Raw genomic sequence first — 18,767 nt, forward strand, 5'->3', positions numbered from 1 at the left:
CTTAGCCTAGTCTCCTAGAAAACAGGATAAGAGTAAGCAGTGGGGGCTTCCCTGGTGGCGCAGTGGTTGAGAGTCCGCCTGCCGATGCAGGGGACACGGGTTCGTGCCCCGGTCCGGGAAGAACCCACGTGCCGCGGAGCGGCTGGGCCCGTGAGCCACGGCCGCTGAGCCTGCGCGTCCGGAGCCTGTGCTCCGCAACGGGAGAGGCCACAGCAGTGAGAGGCCCGCGTACCGCAAAAAAAAAAGAGTAAGCAGTGGGCTAACACTTCATAGGGAGTGCTGTCCCAGGAAAGCAGAGGAGGAAGGAAAAGCAAAAAGGTCAAAGCCATTATTTTGTAATAACTTTAAATGGAGTATCATCTATAAGAACACTGAATCACTATTTGTACACCTGAAACTAATACAATATTGTAAATCAACTATACTTCAATTAAAAAGAAAGAAAGAAAAGAAAAGCAGAAAGGTCTGTTGTTCAGTAATCAAGAATAGGAATACTGCAACCCTCTTTGCCCCATCAGGTGTTCAGGTTACAATCAGAAAATACTAGCCTACGGTTTTGCATTTAAATTATATACTCAATTATACTATTTTAAAAATAAAGCTATGCCCTCCTCCTTCCCCTCAAATTCTTCCTATAAATAGAAAATATAAAACCTTTTACTCCTAAAGACCATTTGGGGGGTTTGTTATAGTATAGTCTTATGCCCCGATGATGGTCAAGTGGACATGAAAGTATATTTGCTGAAATTAGTTGCCTGATTTGACAGGCAAAACTTGACAAATGCAAACATGCAAACATGATTGCAAATGCGTAATGCAAAACATCTTATACAAATGGCCCCAATCAAGGCAAAGTCCTGTTAAATTAAATAAATAAAAGAGATTTTGGAAAAGGCTAAGAAGTAAAACATCTGAAGAGGCTAACTGCCCTGGGTTCACCATGAATATTAGTCTTATTTAACCTGTAAAAGATTACCACAAGGAAATGTACCAAAAGGCCTACTCTGTGTTCCATCATTTTTTCCACCCAGCCATTCTGCAATTTTCCCTTCTCACTTCCAGGCTCTGTGCCTATTTTTAGACATTCAATAACACCTAGTATAAGCCACTGCATGTTAGGCATGAATTAATGAACAGTAATATCTAGGTTGCTGGCAACATATTGTGGCAGGGAGTCAGGTGAGATGGGTGGTAGAGAGAAGGAGTGTTTCATGCAGAAGACTACACCAGGGGGCTGAGTAAAGGAACAATCTCTTTACGTGCTCTTCAGATACCAGTCAGGAGAAGAAAGCTCCTCCTGCCTAGGGGGCTTCGAACATTCCACCCACAATCAGCACCTGGAGAGGCAGCCACCTCGGCAGAATGACAGTGGACGCCCTTGAGAGCACACAGAGGGAACTCAATCAGGCCAGGAGGCCACGGTGAGCACGGCTGTTCCCGTGGGTTGGCAGAGGCAACAGTCAGAAATAAGAGGTAAAAAGTGGACATCTCAGACAAAACCAAATAAGACAAAAGCAATGGAGAGCATGCAGAAGAGAATCCAGTCTGGACAAGCACAGAGAATTCCCTTAGACACATGAATTTACAGTAGTCATAGCTTCTTTCAGGAGGAACCTGAGGTGAACATAAAAATTCACTAAGATCCCTTACACAATAGTGTATATAAATATGACTGTAAACTATTATGTATTTGGTTTTTTTTAGAATGTGAGTCCAGTCATTCTCCATATTTTGCCTTCTTTGGAGTCCCAAGTTAAAATGAATGAATGAATGAATCCTATAGTTCTTACCATATATACGTATCTGGATTAGGTGTTTTTTTTTGGCGGTACGCGGGCCTCTCGCTGTTGTGGCCTCTCCCGTTGCGGAGCACAGGCTCCGGACGCACAGGCTCAGCGGCCATGGCTCACGGGCCCAGCCGCTCAGCGGCATGTGGGATCCTCCCGGACAGGGGCATGAACCCGTGTCCCCTGCACCGGCAGGTGGACTCACAACCACTGCGCCACCAGGGAAGCCCCATAGATTGACTTTTAATCCTGCCTTTGGTTACTTAAAATATCCCAATATCCTCCCAATAAACCCTCCCTTTTTCCTAGACAAGTTCAGTTTGGATTTCGGTTGCCAGCAACCAAGGGGATCCTGAGTAGTAAAACAATGTGGTATTGTTTGACTATAGTAAACAATACTAAACTAAACTATAGTATACTATTATTGTCTTACTCCTCAAAGGATGAACAGGAAAATGTATAATAGCTAAAGGACTAGGTGGTGATTCCCAGTCACACACCTTTCTTCTCACTAACCTTGATAAGTGGTTTGCCAAGCTTAATCTCAAGAATTAGGCTGATATCAAAGTGATAAAAAACCTTCACATTGTTATACCACACTAATGAAAGGGCAATCGCTGTAGGAGATAGCAGGAAACAGTAAGGATTTTCAGAGGTCTTCTTTCTTTCGTTCTTTTTATATTATTATATTTTTAAAAATCCTTTGCTTCTGAACCCTTTGCTCCACAGGCAGTGCAGCTGGGAAGCCATGGGTGGTCCCCTCCTCACTCCCCAGGATGGCCAGAGATGACTCACCTCTTGGTCAGTGCCCCTAACTAAGCAGGGTCCGAGGCTGGGAGAAATCAAAGGAGTTACTTTTACAAAACAAAGGTTTTTCTGCGTGCTGTGCAGAGACAATCTAGGACTGGCTGGCTGGAGCTGGAGCATCTGAAACAACTGTAGCAGGAGGGCAACAGCGTGGAAAACCCCTCTGCTCGGCCCCTTCCTGCCTCCTACCACCAAGCCCACCTTCAGAGGAGAACAGAGACACTAGTGCCCATCTGGTCCAGAACAGCATTTGCACCCTTTGAATCTTCCCTCGGGGACAGATTTGGGAAGCAGAAAGGTTTTGTTTGTTTGCTTGGTGGTTGCTGTTGTTGTTTTTCAGAACACTTAAGACAACACAGCATCACAGTGACAATACTCACCGTGTCAGTGACTGGGCGGTGAAATGGACAGAGCACCACCCAAGGTGAGCAAAGACAAACGAAGACTCGATCTGCTCAGCAACCCCCAGACCGGCTCCTAACACAGAGACAACCCCACGGTGAATGGGTCTGCGGGATGAGCGCCACCAAGCAGGGCAGGCACCGCCCTATCCCCTGCTGATGCCCAAGCAGCAAACTATTATTTTTAAAAAGAAAATCTGAAATCTTCACCACCTCCCCAGTCCAATCACACCTTCCCCACCTCCCCCTCACAATCTACACAATGGCTCCCCCCTCACTGTGGGGGGGGAGGAAGTGTAAAGGCACTGCAGTTCAGTGATTGTTCCCGGTTCTTTCTCCTTTCTGGTGGGCGTTAGCGGCAGTCTGAAGACTGGCCTGAGGTTAGCCAAATGAAATCTAGAGGGTTAGACTTTTAGCTAGTGTGTGCGTGTGTGTGTGTGTGTGGTCCTTAACAAACACACATTAAGAATCATGGAAAGGGACTTCCCTGGTGGCGCAGTGGTTAAGAATCCGCCTGCCAATGCAGGGGACACGGGTTCGAGCCCTGGTCTGGGAAGATCCTACATGCCACGGAGCAACTAGACCCGTGCGCCACAACTACTGAAGCCTGCATGCCTAGAGCCTTGTGCTCTGCAACAAGAGAAGCCACTGCAATGAGAAGCGCGCGCACCACAATGAAGAGTAGCCCCCGCTCCCTGCAGCTAGTGAAAGCCCACGTGCAGCAACGAAGATCCAACGTAGCCAAAATAAAAAGAAAGAAAAAAAGAATCATGGAAAGAAATGCCCAGAAAGAACCCCTTCACTGGGCCCACTCTTCCGCCCCTTGGCAGAAAGCATCATGCCCAAACAGAGAGCGTGGCCGCGTTTAAGGTTACACAAGCTAGGCTAATATTTCAGCATGTCATTGAGTTAGTAGAGTGAGTACTATGACTTTTTTTTAATCATTAAAAATATTTTTGCTGAGTATGAAAATTAGTGAAGGTGTTTTACTACTTGAGTTGTAGTCAGACCTACTGTTTATTACTTTTCACCATTTTTAAGCCCTTAATCAAAGATTTCACAGCATTTCGGCAGAATGCTGTGAGATATTTCACAAATGGGCTTCTGGATATGTTAACTGTGACTTTTAAAAGCTGGAATTTATAGTCAGCTGTATATTGTTCTCTTTAAAGCAGTCTCCTGAGGAGACAACAGTAATGCTGAAAAGAGCATGTGCTTTAGAATGAACCAGACCTGAGTTTGAATTCTCGCTTTAAGACGTGCTGTCTTATCTGATAATTAACCTCTCAGCCTGTGCTTTCATCCATAAAACAAGGTTACTAACACCTACCTTTCAGGGTTGTTGAGAGATTAAAATAGGACAGTTGATGTGAAGTAGTGATGTAACTTTGGAAATACATAAAGGCTGAATAAATAGTTACTCTAAAGCTTGCCTGTAGAGCTGGCAATGCTTTTAAAAATATCTCAGTGGTTACGACCTTGGTTTTCCAGATTTTTGAAATTGCCAAAATTTATTTAAATTTCTACTCAAGTCCAAGTCAATCCCCATGGGAACGGTGAACAAGCTGGGGCAATACCGGTTTTGGTCAGACACAAAGTTGGCCTCCTAAGGAATGAGACTGCTTTGGTTGTACTACTTGCAAATTGGTTCTGAAGAAATTGCCAAAGAGAATTTCTAGAAGTGGGGGCATGGCCTTCCGTGGTGATTGTTAGCTTCTACTTCAAGCCTCCACAGCTTCATCTGCCACTGTCCCTCTATCCCACCTAGAGTCTCAGATGCACAGTCACAGTCTCAACCAAGGCCACTTGGCTTACCACCCATCTGGAGGTCTAACATTTCTGGTGTCACATTTACAAGGGCTGGACTCCTGAACTGGCCCTGCAATCACTCTGCTGACAGCCAGGTCAGGTACCCAAGAATGATAAATGTTACCTTCTTAAGAAGCTGCTCTTACCTTCCTTCCAATATTGACCCCGTTTCAACTAGACTCTTCCCAACTCCAAGTCCTGAGAAGTTAACTTGCTGAGCCCTCTCTGCTCTCCCTGATCTCCCTCATGCATGCCAATTTTCCTCCCATTTGAAGTAGGTCCTGCTATATAGAAGGGAGAATCCCTGCATGGAAAGTTAGTCAAGTTCTTTTTTTGTAAGCAATAGAATCACACTCTGGCTGGTTTCAATAGAGGAGTATTTCTTAAAGGATATTGAGACTTGACAGGGGGTCAGAGAAGGCTGGACAACCAGGCTCAAGAAATGGGAAAGAATAAGACGTTGGCCAAGACCATAGCCAAAATCATGCCAGAGTCCTTCTGGTGAGGACACTGCTGCCACCACCACTGAATTCTGGACCTCATGACTTGAATCACTACCTCAGCACTGAATATCAGATGCTGATTTGCTCAAAGCGGCTGCCCCTATATCCCCCAGAAGGAGTCTCCACTGTGCCTGCTTCTTCGTGTACATGGCTTCAGCCTGAAAGTCTGAAGGGGGCTGATCTGACTGGTTAATCCCAGGTTACATGCTGATGGCTTAGCTTCGAGGGAGCCTGAGAAGGTATCTGGCATTTTCCGTTTTTACCACAGGATATCTCCACTATAGGTGTGTGGTAACAAATTCTCCACGATAATTAAATGTCCATGATAAGTAATGACCCATGTGGTGTCTGCTTTGAGGAGGACATCCCTTCTAAGGCAGGAAGCTTTGGCACACTGGGATTGTTAAACTTTGAAACACCGTCCTGGAAAGCCTTAAAAGAGGTTATACCTTTAGTCTCAGAAATTTCACTCCTAAGCCTCTATAATGAGCATATAATGTGAAACAGACGAAGATTTCTTCAAAAATCAGAAATAGGGGCTTCCCTGGTGGCGCAGTGGTTGAGAGTCCGCCTGCCAATGCAGGGGACACGGGTTCATGCCCCGGTCCGGGAGGATCCCACATGCCGCGGAGCGGCTGGGCCCGTGAGCCATGGCCGCTGAGCCTGTGCGTCCGGAGCCTGTGCTCCGCCACGGGAGAGGCCACAACAGTGAGAGGCCCGTGTATCGCCAAAAAAAAAAAAAAAAAAAAAAAATCAGAAATAGGTAAATATAATACCAGGAAGGTAGTCATGCTCACAATTGGTGGAAGATATAAAAGTGTTTGCTATTTTTTCATTTCTACTTTCTGTGTTTTTCAAATTATTATTACAAATGGGATGTACTGACTATATTTCTTACATATATTTAAGAGTAATCTTTAAAATATGTTTCATTTCCTTGTGGTCATTTGGTACAACAGTGTATCGATTAAGTTAGCTTATTCTAGATTTTGAAAGACTAAGAGCCACACAGTCAAATGCAGTTATAACTGCAGCCACACAGTTATAAAAGTCACCTTATGAACAATTGTGGGTATTTCAGTATGGGCTGGGTATTAGATGATATTAGGGGATTATTTGGGAAGATGTATGCTGAAGTCACAATGTCTACAACTTAATTTTAAAAGATGAGCAAAAATTATGTAAAGGAAATATGGCAAAATATAAGGAGAGACGCATGTGAAATATTAAAAAGATTGAGAATAATCGGAGAGAAAAAGGAAAAGGATGACAAAAAGGATATAAATATTAACCAGAAGAAACACAGTATAGCTGTATTAGTATCAAAGTAGTGTCTGAAGCAGAAAGCATCCCTAGAGACAAAGAGGGACACTTCATTCTGAGACATTCACAAGACAGAACAATTCTAAATTTTGTATGCACCTAATAACTTTGCCTCCAAATATATATATATATATATATCAAAAACTGAAGAAAGAAATGCATTTATACATTTAGTGAGAGATTTTAACACTTTTTTTTTTAAATTTATTTTTGGCTGTGTTGGATCTTTGTTGCTGAGCACGAGTGGGGGCCACTCTTCATTGCAATGTGCAGGCTTCTCATTGTGGTGGCTTCTCTTGTTGTGGAGCATGGGCTCTAGGTGTGCAGGCTTCAGTAGTTGTGGCACGCGGGCTCTAGAGCACAGGCTCTGTAGTTGTGGCGCATGGGGTTAGTTGCTCTGTGGCATGTGGGCTCTTCCTAGACCAGGGTTTGAACCCGTGTCCCCTGCATTGGCAGGCGGATTCTTAACCACTGTGCCACCAGGGAAGTCCCTTTAACACACATTTTAACCCTTGGGATATAATAGGGTAAGCAAACAGTCAAGCAAAAAAAAAGCAAATCAGCAAATACACATGATTCGAACAAGATTAACACACGGTGTAACTGATATACAAGGAACATTCCTACCAATAACTACAGAAAACATTTCCTTCTTCAAGTGCACTTGGAGCACTTACAAAACTGACAAATGCTGGACAGCAAAGCAAGTCTCAGCTGCTTTTACAAGACTGAAATCTCACAGAATCTGTTCCCTGGACATGGCAGAATTATGCTAAAACATTAATATGAATAGAAATGTAGATACCACTAGCAACAAGTTAACTAAAAAGTTCACAAGGGGCTTCCCTGGTGGCGCAGTGGTTGAGAGTCCGCCTGCCGATGCAGGGGACGCGGGTTCGTACCCCGGTCCAGGAGGATCCCACGTGCCGTGGAGCGGCTGGACCCATGAGCCATGGCCACTGAGCCTGCACGTCCGGAGACTGTGCTCCGCAACGGGAGAGGCAGCAGCAGTGAGAGGCCTGCGTACCGCAAAAAAAAAAGAGAAGAAATATAACTCTAAATATCTTGTGATACAAAAAAGAAACTAGAAAATACCTTAAACTGAATAATAAAGAATAAGTCATCTCCTCTAAGATGTTTTATGCTACGCTAGCTTGCTAAACCAAAGATAGTCAGTTTTTGTTTAAAATAGTAATATTTTTCTTATCCAAAAAAGAGCTATACATGACCAGGTAAAAAATATCAAGGTCAACACTAAGAAACACCAGTTCTAACTGCTTCAGAAAACAAGGGCCAATCTTTGGATGAGGCTTTAATCTGCCCAGTGCTACACAATGTTAGGAAGGAAATTAGTCCAGCTGAAAGGTTCGAATGCATTTTTAATATGCACCTGATGGCGTTAATTCAGATTCATTAAACAGTATTTCTCTCTGTTACAGCAAAGAGCAAGAAATAACTAAAGCCTTCTGGCTGAGTGACAACGCACGACAGTACAGGAAATGTCACCAAACGCAGAGAGAATACGACAGATGAGGAGCTATAAGTGTGAAATAGACTCAAAGAGTTTTAAACTAAGCATTTCAGTAACCGACACCATAAGGAAAGAGTCCCTTGGTCAGGAATTTAGAAAAGAGACATTTGGTGTCTGTTCCAGGCTGCACATTTTCAGCAAAAGAAGTCTGTTCTACAATCAGAACTCCTAATTTGAGCTCCCCCACTGATAACGCTGTGTCCTTGGGCAAAGCATTAAGCACAGCTGATCTTCGCGAAAGAGGGCATATATCAAACATAACAATGAATGTGGATGTGCTTTGTAAACTGTAAAGGGCTGCATAAATGTTAATGATTACTGTGTCATAGCACTGTCTCAGCTGAACTTTTATTGATGTCACTGCATGAGCACAAACATTCTTGGAAGGTTTTTGAAGTAACCACTTAGAAACTGAATATTCTGTACTATACCACTTCCTGTCCCTTTTCAAATTCTCTCTCCCTTCTTTGCAAATTACTGATGTAATAACAGTAACAGTGGTGGTGAACTGAGCATATAATAATGCGGCAGACTCTGTGCTATGTACTTTACACATGTTATTATTAATCTCCAACACTTACAATAACCCTTCAAGGTAGAGATTTTCCAAATTTCTCAGATAAGGACACCTGGCACACAGAATTGGTGGCATTTAAGCCTGGGGTGGGGGTGAGAAGGGTGGCCTGGGGATGAGGGGTGGTATAAAAAAGTCTCCCTTTTAAAAAAAATACCAGGGAGTGGAGTGGAGGGACAAGCATGCATATTTCAAGAAGGTTCCTGGAGTGATTCTGTCTTCTCTGGTCTTTTGTGGAGAGCTAAACTACTAGGCTAATTAATCTGGTCAAGGTGCTAGAGAGAATAGAATCTGTACTCAAATCCAGGCCTCTGCTAGCAAACTCATGCTTTTTCCACTATATTCAATGTATTACATAAATTTAAATTTATTTCTATTTCTTCATCATTAGTAATAGATGATCTTTGTAGAAAACTTCAAATATATATAACTTTGTAGCACAACTTCACCTATAAAATATTTTTGCCAAGAACTTTTAACATGAATCTAATCAAACATCTAGACTTCCAGATTACAACAAATACACAGAATACAGAAATAAGTTACGTGACACCATAAGGAAACAATCAGACAAATCTAGAATTTTGTATGTTCTGTAAGACAATGAGCCTGCACTTTTCAAAAAGTGAATGTCATTACAAAGAAAAAGTGGGGGAACAGTTCTATATTAAAAGAGACAGAGGAATAAAAACCAAATTAACACGTGAACCTTGATTGGTGAATCAGGATTTGATGAAGAGGGCAATAAAAGACATTCTTGGGATAATTAAAGAAATCTGGATATGGAATAGACATTATATAATTCTATAGGATTGGTGCTAATTTGGGGGTGGGTCACCTAAGTTAGGTGTGATAATGGTATTATGGTTACTTGTGAGAGTGTACTGATTCTTGGAGATGTACATTCAGTTACTTAGAGGCAAAGCATGGTGTCTGCACTTTAAAATGGTTCAGAAAAACGTGTGTGTGTGTGTGTGTATACACACATATATATACATATGGGTGTGTATATATATACATATGGGTGTATATACACACACACACACACACACAGAGAATAAAAGTTGTTAACAGTTGGTAAATCTAGGAGATATAGATGTTCAAGTTACTGTTCCTTCTGGTTCTCTATATGCTTGACATTTTTTAGGGGAAAAAGAAAAGAAATAGATAAAAAGACTATTAGCTTTATGAATGCTGGACTGAAACATTCTTGCTCACTCTTGCCTGGCTCATGGAAGGTGCTATAAATAATTGCTGAAAGAAGAAACAAGTCAGGGAAGGAAGGAAAGAAGGGAAGGAGATGGGGAGGGAAGAAAAGAGGGAGAGAGGTGGGGAAGAAAGAAGGCCATCCCTCCTGCCATCACCCGGGCACCCCCAGCATGAATGTGATGGTATATATCTTCCAGGAATTTTTTCACCACAAGGATAAATCCACTTTTTAAAAGTGCTGCATTTGTAGAATCATCAGGTTTTAGAACCAAAAGCACCCTGGAGACCGTCCACATCCTAATACAGCTGAAGAAACTGAAGCCCAAAAGCAAAGTGGATAAGGTCACCTGGCAGGTCAGTGACTGAGGGGGTAGTAGCTGTCCCATGACCAAGGCTCCTCCCTTCACACTAAGCTGTCTCACTCCCATCTTTGGCAAAATTCTAAATCTACCTATTACATTTAAATGTAACCCCGACAAAGAGCCATATTTAGTTACTCACAGGCTTTCATTTTACTGAAAGTGAAATTTTGCCCAGAACAGCAGTTTTGAGAACTTGTCAAACTTGTGGAAGTACAACTCCTTAAAGGACCAAAAAGTAAAAGTAAATACTGATGTCACGCACTGTGCTAGGAGCTTCCATTATTGTGTCTAGTTCTCCCAAGAGCCCCGTGAAGTAGGCATTATATTCTACAGACAAAGTCTACTGCCTGTGACCTGCCTCTTATGGCTAAAAGGTAACTTCAAGGTAGAAAAAGGAAGAGAAAGGAAAGAAAGAATAACAAACAACTGGATACATCCATGAACACTGTGAGCATTTAAAACTGTTTCTTGATGAAACAGAATAATTATGCATATAGTCTTAGGATGATGAAATTAATAAAAAGAGAGGAAAACCCACATGTTCAATAATAAACTGGCTTAGTAAAGTGACAAATCCAGTGATAAATTAGTTGATAGAAAAAAAAAAAAGAACACTAATTAGAATATAAGTATCCACAAGTTAAAATTTTTTAAAAGGTAAGCATATATATGCACTATAATTTATTAGATAAAAGATACTAATGCTAATGCAATTCATTTTAGGCTCAGTAATAACATGTGTTTCATTCATTACGCTTAGTAGTTCCTTAAAAAAAATAAAACCAAAAACTCCCCTGTTGCAAAATGAGCAAAAGGGGAATAATGACAATAAAAAGTGAAAGGAATGAATGGTAAAGTCTACAATTTAAGAAAATAATCCACAAAAGTTGAAGTAATGCTTGCTTCAAAAACAATTTAGCATTTACCAGTAGTGAATTATACTTGAACAGAACTACATTTGATCTCAGATTTTTAAATGAGCAATATTTTAAATCTAGTTTGCAAGGACTTTCCTGGCCTCTCTGTCTTCTTTTAATCATATCAGGATGTTAGAAACAATCAGAAGTGTTAACATTCAACTTATATTTTAATACTATTTTTTCCTCTTAAAACCTTAGAGAAATATTATTTCTACCAAGAAAAATAAACTAGACAATTGAAGATAAAGCTCTGTTTCATTTGAAAAACGAAAGAGATGCAGGAATTTTGAACTGGCTTGTGAGAGCATTCAGAAAATTACTCCAGTTTTAAGTTTTGCAGAGATAAAGTTTAAAAATTTAAAAAGTAAAGTACTTAGGCAAGAGTTTGCCAGCTGTTAAATATTATACTGTAATAGAACTACAGGTTTGAGTAGAACTCTACATTGACTAAAACAGTCCTCTTTAAAATGATTTATGATGTCTATGTAGTGATTTATACTAGATCTTACCATTTTTCTTTTAAGCATATACATTTTAACTGAAGAAATGAAAAACTTTATCATAGTAAAAGATGATTTCTTAAGAATGGAAAAGGAAATAGTCTTCGATATTCTATCAATTAGCAAAAATCTTCCAGGAGTTTTAAGAATATACTTGAAAAAATTATCTGATGTATTTATTAGAAATCATACCTCCTTATGGATAAAAGTATCATTTTAACATGCCGATCAGTGACTAAAGTGTTTGATGACCTGATTTTTCTACCTAAATATTCACTTACATGCTCAATTTATAGAGCTCTAGAATCAGGACGGGTATTTGTCTTCAGAGCATGAAAGGCTGTGTATCAACCAGGGACATCTTTAGTTAGAGACGGCCTATTGTGTACATGATACGACATTAGGATAACCTTCGCCGCTAGCACCTGATTTTCCACCATTAGATGAAGCAACTTTATGTAAGGAAGAAAGTTTGGACCAAGCATCAGAAGACCTGGGTTTTAGGCTTAACTCTGCCAGTAACAATCACGGTTATTCCCGGATGGCCTCAGTCTGCTTATCTGCAAGAATCTGCAAGGTTAGGTGGCTGGACTACATCAGTGATTGTTGAACTTGTTTTAAAATCCACATATCCCTTCCTTCAAACAGAGACTCGCACAGTGCCTGTCACATCAAACAGATAATAAGGAAGCGACTCTGGCTGAAGAGGATTGGGAGGTAGAGAGTGGATCTGTCCACAGCATTTCCAGAACCCCCAGGAAAGTTCTATAAAGCATCTTGGTGGCCCCCCGAAGCACAGTGTTAAAACCATTAGTTTAGCTTTACTTTAACACAAAAGTCATGAATAGACCGCCCTCTGCTAAATAAGGATAATAAACAAATTTTGCTTGGTCTGCCCAGTGTTTATTTATTTATTTTAATTTAAATATCATTAGGTGGGCTTGCACCCTCCAGTTTAGCCCAGTCTGTACCACTCTGTTGCTGACGTCACTGGGCTTTTTGCACACACATTCACGCTACTCTTAGGGGGCTGAGCGGGGCTGAGTCTGTGACCCTGTGATCTAAAGTCTCTTTCACCAGTAACATTCTGTGATTAATACTGTTGTTTAATTGAGCATTGCTTTCTAACTGGTTTCCTTTTTTAAAATGCAAACATTTCTAAGAAGGGTAATGCAATGATTCCTAAACAATTTTAAGGTGAATGAATTTATCAGAATTTCCTCTCTACCTAGAGATACTGAAAATCACAGTTACAGTAGGGACTCATGGGACAGGTTACTGAAAGGTAAGAGAAAAAGGGAGGGGCAGGTACAAAAGATAAATTTGATTTTCTTACCAAAATTCACCTGGGGGCTCATTGGAGAAATGGTTAAGTCCAGGGAGGGGGCAGAGGGAATACAAGATGAGCCAGTTGCTACAGAAACTAAGGTAGTGCTTCAAAGCATCATGGAAACATGTCAAAAAGACAAACAGATTGAAGGGGCTGTCATTGGCCAAATTTGAGAAAATTTAAGCATCAAAATTAAAAAGGACAGAAATAGATTATAACCTACTGAATAACCTAAGAATCCATGAGTTCAGACTTAAATAAGCAAAAAAAGTAAATGCAGAGAAGGAAAGCTCTTCCTTACAGCAAAATGCCAACTAATAAATCTAGAAGGAATGATGGAGTTAGAACATCATCAATCAGTGCAAAGTAGTCAGAAAAAATTTTATAAACAGGATATTGACACAGTCTCAAAATATTTCCCCACAGAACACTTGTAATTTACAAAGAGAAAAGCTGTAACTTTACAGTGGAGTAAGCACCTGAATCAAGTGATCAAAGTTAACATCACAAATGGACACTGGGTACCCCCGATATGGTACACTGACAAGGACAGGACCTCACCTCAATGGTATTTCCACCAAAAATACATAACCCAAGTCTAAACATGAGGACATCCTAGTCAAACCCAGAATGAAGAGTCTTCTCCCCACCCCCCACAAAAAGAAAGACAAAGCAAAAAAAAATGGAGTATTGATCTTCCCTCTTTAAAAAATGTCAAGTTAAGACAAAGGCTCAGAAACTTTTCCAGATTAAAGGAAACAAAGCAGATATTACAACTCAGTACAATGCACAATCCTGGATTACATCCTGGTCTGGGGAAAAAATCAGCTTACAACTAATTATTGGGACATCATTGGGACAATTGAGAAAATCTGAATTTAAATTTGGACTGTGGTTTATATCATTAAAATACCTGATTTTGATAAAACCATGGTTATTAAAAAGAATGTTATTCTTAGGAAAATACCAAAATATTTCAGGGTGAACGGGTACATCGTCTTCAACTTACTCTCAAATGGGTCAGGAAAGAAAGAGAGTGTGCAATATAGACAGATTCATAGAAAGAGAGGTAGTAAATGGGGCAAGATATAAATATGAATCTCAGTAAAGGGGATTTCTTGTACAATTCTTGAAACTTTTATAGATATTTGAAATTATGTCAAAATAAAAAGTTGCCAAAATGCTAAAAGGAAAAGTTTTCAGGGACTGACTTGACCATCTACAATCCCCTAAACCCCGACTTGAGTGACTGATCAGGACCAAGTAGGAAGTACAGGATTTAAAATGTATCACTTACCAAACAAAATGGTATTTGACAGATGAGGTAAAGCTGATGCTAACAGAAATACTGGTGACACAGGAAATACTTAAGGTGAAAACTTCTCTGAAAATAAAAGTTCTGTACTAACTTTTTAGACCCAAGTTTCCTTGACATGAAAGGGAATAAACTGTTCCTGAAATATCATACTGGAATGGGTAGGAACAAACCCAATATGTTTCCTTTTGGCCTTCTAATTTAAAGTTAATGCTTTAATAATTTCTTTGAGTCTCCAGTTGGTTGCTCTCAGGCTAAGATGGACCACCACCAATATGTAATTAAAGGAGAATAACAGATAGAATATGGATCACACAGGTGCTGACTTACAAATGCAAACGCTGTAGCAGAAGATTAAGCTCCCAGGAGGCTGGAGGTGTGCGTCTCTGCTTATTGCCATCATAATTCATTAATGGTCAAAGTAACGCTGAGATCAATATTCCTGCAGTCATGGGAATGAGAAAAAATGATTAGCACCAAAATAAGATACAAAGACAGTCTCAAAATCTTTCTGCTTACATAATTAAGAAACCAGTCATTGTCATGAATTTTAAAACTGAGATTTTCTTAGCTGTTCCATGTTCAAGAGGTTGCACAGCTTAAAGGGTCTTGAAAAGAAATGCTGTTCCCCTAGATAATATCATCCACCAAAAGAGAGAGACAGTGAGGTCATTTTGGTTTTTTTCCTTCATTTTAGTGGTACAGAAATGCAAGGAAGGATGCTGGGATATGGTAAACACCACAGAAGGCAATGCAGCATGTGATGGTTTCACAAGAAGTTCAATCCTGAAATATGCTTGAAGAAGACATACAAGTGAGCCTTTAGTAAGATCTGGGTCTAAACCACTGGTTCCAATGCATATTCCTGGGCCCCAGTAGAGGGGGTCATATTCACTGGGACTGTGTTTGGAACCAGGGATTCTGCACTTTTATACAAGTATTGCAGGGACCAGTCACTGAGAAATATTAAGAGCGGCAACCGTTACCATTTTTATGAATCTAATTACTATAATACTTACTGTGTTAGAGTAGTAAATACACCTTACAATAAGTTAAACAGTATACACGAAATGATACAGAGAAGCTTATGATGATCCATCCCCAACCCTAATTCCACCTCTTGTGAACAGTTTTAAAGATTTTTGCTTTTAGCTCTTCTGGTTGCAAACACCCCCCTGACTTTCCCTAATTTAAAAAAGTAAATACCCCTCTTTTACAATATACTCATGTTGTAGATAAATTAGAATAATGAATATTTGAAGATATTTGAAGAATATTTGGCCTACTGGGTAAGTACCAATTTCATGTGAAATTTGAAATAGTTTAACTCTTACCAAGAGTAATCAAGAATTGCATAATTTAAAGCTAGTAGGCAGTGCGTATGGCAACTGAGTTTACGTGTGTGGCTATGTGGCATGCCACTCTAGTCAGCAATCAGAAGTACAGTGGAGCCTGTAATTACACACTCTTTGATAATGGAAATTTGGATATGCCGAGTTTGCTGACTGGCTCCTGTCCTCCTGGAGCCAGTTCACATTGGTCATTTCACGAACTCTGCACTAAGTGGGTCCCACACATTACACAACTGAATTTTTTGGACCTCAGTTATGAAGTGACAGCAGAGTTCTACTTGCATCTGCCATCGTTTAACAGGAGTTTGTTAACCATGCTGTTATTTAAATGCACAGGAACGTCTAGAAGTGATTCAAGTGACTTTTGTATTATTTTAAGTTTTAGAGTTATAACATTAAAATAGTTTTTCTCCTATAACAAGGTCATCTAAGCTTTCATCCAGTGGAGGAAAAACCCTAATTCTGAGAATATATTCTTGGGGAACAGAAATTAGATACCATAAAATACCATAAAGAGGCCACGTGGCCATATACCATGCTATTAATTTTGGAGACAGTACTCTGTGAAATATTAGAGATAATTCTGAGAAAAACTTAAAAAGCATTAAAGCAGATAGGGCTTTAAGTTTGCAAGTATAATCTTCTAACTGGGCATGGATAACGGAATGGGAAAAAATGCCAGGCTGCAAGATCATCAGCACTATAATGTGTCCTTAAGCTATAGAGACGGTTGATACCTGTGCTCTGAGATTGCGCCCATGACCTTCAATGTATGCCTATGAAAAATCACTCATGAATTATACATTCTTTGAATATATGATTCCTCTTTTCAATTTCTTGGTTATGGGTGGCCTCCAGTTACAAAAGATAAGCATTTAACTCATTTATGTTATCCTCTTCTTCCTCCCAACTCCTCCCAGTTTGGGGTAGTTATATCATTATTTTAAAGTTTTGTTGTGGTTACCCTTGTAACTTTAAATATTATGTTATGCCTCAATTTCTCATTCTGAAAACCTGAGTGTCTTGACTTCTCATTATAGAAGTTGAAGGTGTCAGTGATACTATTCTTCTCTTCATATTTCCTTCATTTTGCACTTCCCACCTTCGGTCAGCTATACTTTCATATTATGAAGATTAATGTTTGCCTCTTTTTTCTGCAACATAGCCGAGATCTTCCTTACTCTGTCCATTGACTGCAAGAGTTTAAAGCCAAAGGACTTACACTATTAAGACTACAACAACATTGTGCACTGCCAAGCTAAGGAGCGTGCTAGGATTGCCATTTCCTTTTCTATTAGGCACTGTCGTAACTCCTCACCTACTCAAAGGATAATGTTTTAACACCATGTACTAGTTTTTCTCTAACAGTCTATATATTATTGAAAATCATACATATTCTTCTTCAAAATTGGACCATAACATTCTCAGTTAGCTTTTTGTTTTTTCTGGAATTCTTAATTGCCTGTCTTTTTTATTGTCTAAATATAGACTTTATCATAACACTCAAGTCTTTTCTGTTTTTTGTTTGTTTTTATTTTTTGTTCCCTCAATCACACCATGAACTGCAGGGAGTTCTCCTCTGCCCAAGAGTCCTTACCTTTGGAGCTCTTCATTCTCCTGCTCTAAACTGGAAGACTTTGTATTATACTCTACTTCTGTTTCCAATATTAGGACCCTCACCTTCTTCTTTCTTGGATAATACCCTCATTCTGCTGGAATACATAGTCAAGTAACTTCTTAAGAAAGGAGTCTGGGAAGTAAACTTTCCAAGTGCTGGTTTATGTGAAATGCCTATATTCTACTCTTTGAATGATAGGTTGGCTGAATATAGAAATTATTTTTAAATTCAATTTCCCCCAGAATTGAAAGGACCACTCTATTATCTTCTAGCAGCCAGAGATGCTAATGAGAACTTGGCTGCTCAATTTTCATTTCTCTGTAGGTGGCCTAATTTTTCCCTCTGGAAAATTTTAGAAATTTTATTTATTCTTAGAGTTCTAAATTTTTACAATGCTGTATCCAAGTGGCTTATTTTCCCCATCTACTGTACTTGGCCCTCAGTGGGCTCTTTTTTTTTTTTTTTTTCCAGTACGTGGGTCTCTCACTGTTGTGGCCTCTCCCATTGCGGAGCACAGGCGCCGGACGTGCAGGCTCAGCGGCCATGGCTCACGGGACTAGCCACTCTGGGGCATGTGGGATCTTCCCAAACCGGGGCACGAACCCGTGTTCCCTGCATCGGCAGACAGACTCTCAACCACTGCGCCACCAGGGAAGCCCTCAGTGGGCTCTTTTAATGTAAACATGTATGTCCTTTCCTGGGAAATTTGCTTATATAATTTCTCTAGTAATTTCCCTTTTGCCATTTTCTCTGTTCTCCTTTCCTGGATCCCATATTATTTAGCTGCTGGATTTCTTAGATTGGTTTTTATATCTCCTCTTTTCTCTCATACGTCCCCTCTGTAGTAGAGAATGTTATTTGTATCTCAGCATCTTCTTTACCACTGTCATCTTCTTTGTCCACATCAACTGATTAAAATAACAATAACTATTACTAATAAACCTGGAGCAGAATGCTTGTTTTTATCACTCTGAGTGCCTCATCCAGAGTCGTGCCCACCCAATTGTTGATCTAGGTAGCATCCTCTTGGAGAGTTGATGCTGAAAACGTCAGGGGATGGAATAAAAAAAGAAAAGAAAACGAAAAAACCTTACTGAAGTCCAACTGTAGGTACTGCTTTCCCCTCTTCCATCAGGCTCATCATCCTCTCTTGGTAAAATTCAATTGGTCTGGCATAATTTGTACTTCACAAAATCATGTTGATTACTACCCAGTACCTTGTGCTCTTTTAGATGGTTGCAAATTGATTGTTTGATGATTTGTTCTTGTATCTTCCCAGGTATCCAAGATAAGCTGAATAGTTTATAATTACTACAGTTGTGCTTTTCTCTGTTAAAAAAAAAAAAAACAACCAAAGATACTCCATCTGCAGATTCTACTTGTCAGGACCTTCTCCTGTCCAACCTTCCTTTTCTAAAATAAAGGC

The 18,767-nt window shown here is 40.1% G+C and overlaps 1 long non-coding RNA gene across 5 annotated transcripts in view; it reads right to left on the bottom strand.

Annotated features, from left to right (window-relative positions):
- The window catches only part of LOC137227737 (uncharacterized), a 165,737-nt gene that overhangs the window by 111,211 nt on the left and 35,759 nt on the right, over window positions 1-18,767 (bottom strand). For 4 of the 5 annotated variants that reach the window (XR_010944984.1, XR_010944982.1, XR_010944983.1 and 1 more), the window contains exon 3: window positions 14,702-14,813. This is a non-coding gene — a long non-coding RNA (uncharacterized lncRNA). Of the gene's footprint in view, window positions 1-6,823; window positions 7,650-14,701; window positions 14,814-18,767 lie in introns of those variants that run through there. The other variant, XR_010944980.1, reaches the window with a different exon arrangement.

This window comes from Pseudorca crassidens, chromosome 7, assembly GCF_039906515.1.
Source record: "Pseudorca crassidens isolate mPseCra1 chromosome 7, mPseCra1.hap1, whole genome shotgun sequence".
NCBI lineage: Eukaryota > Metazoa > Chordata > Mammalia > Artiodactyla > Delphinidae > Pseudorca > Pseudorca crassidens.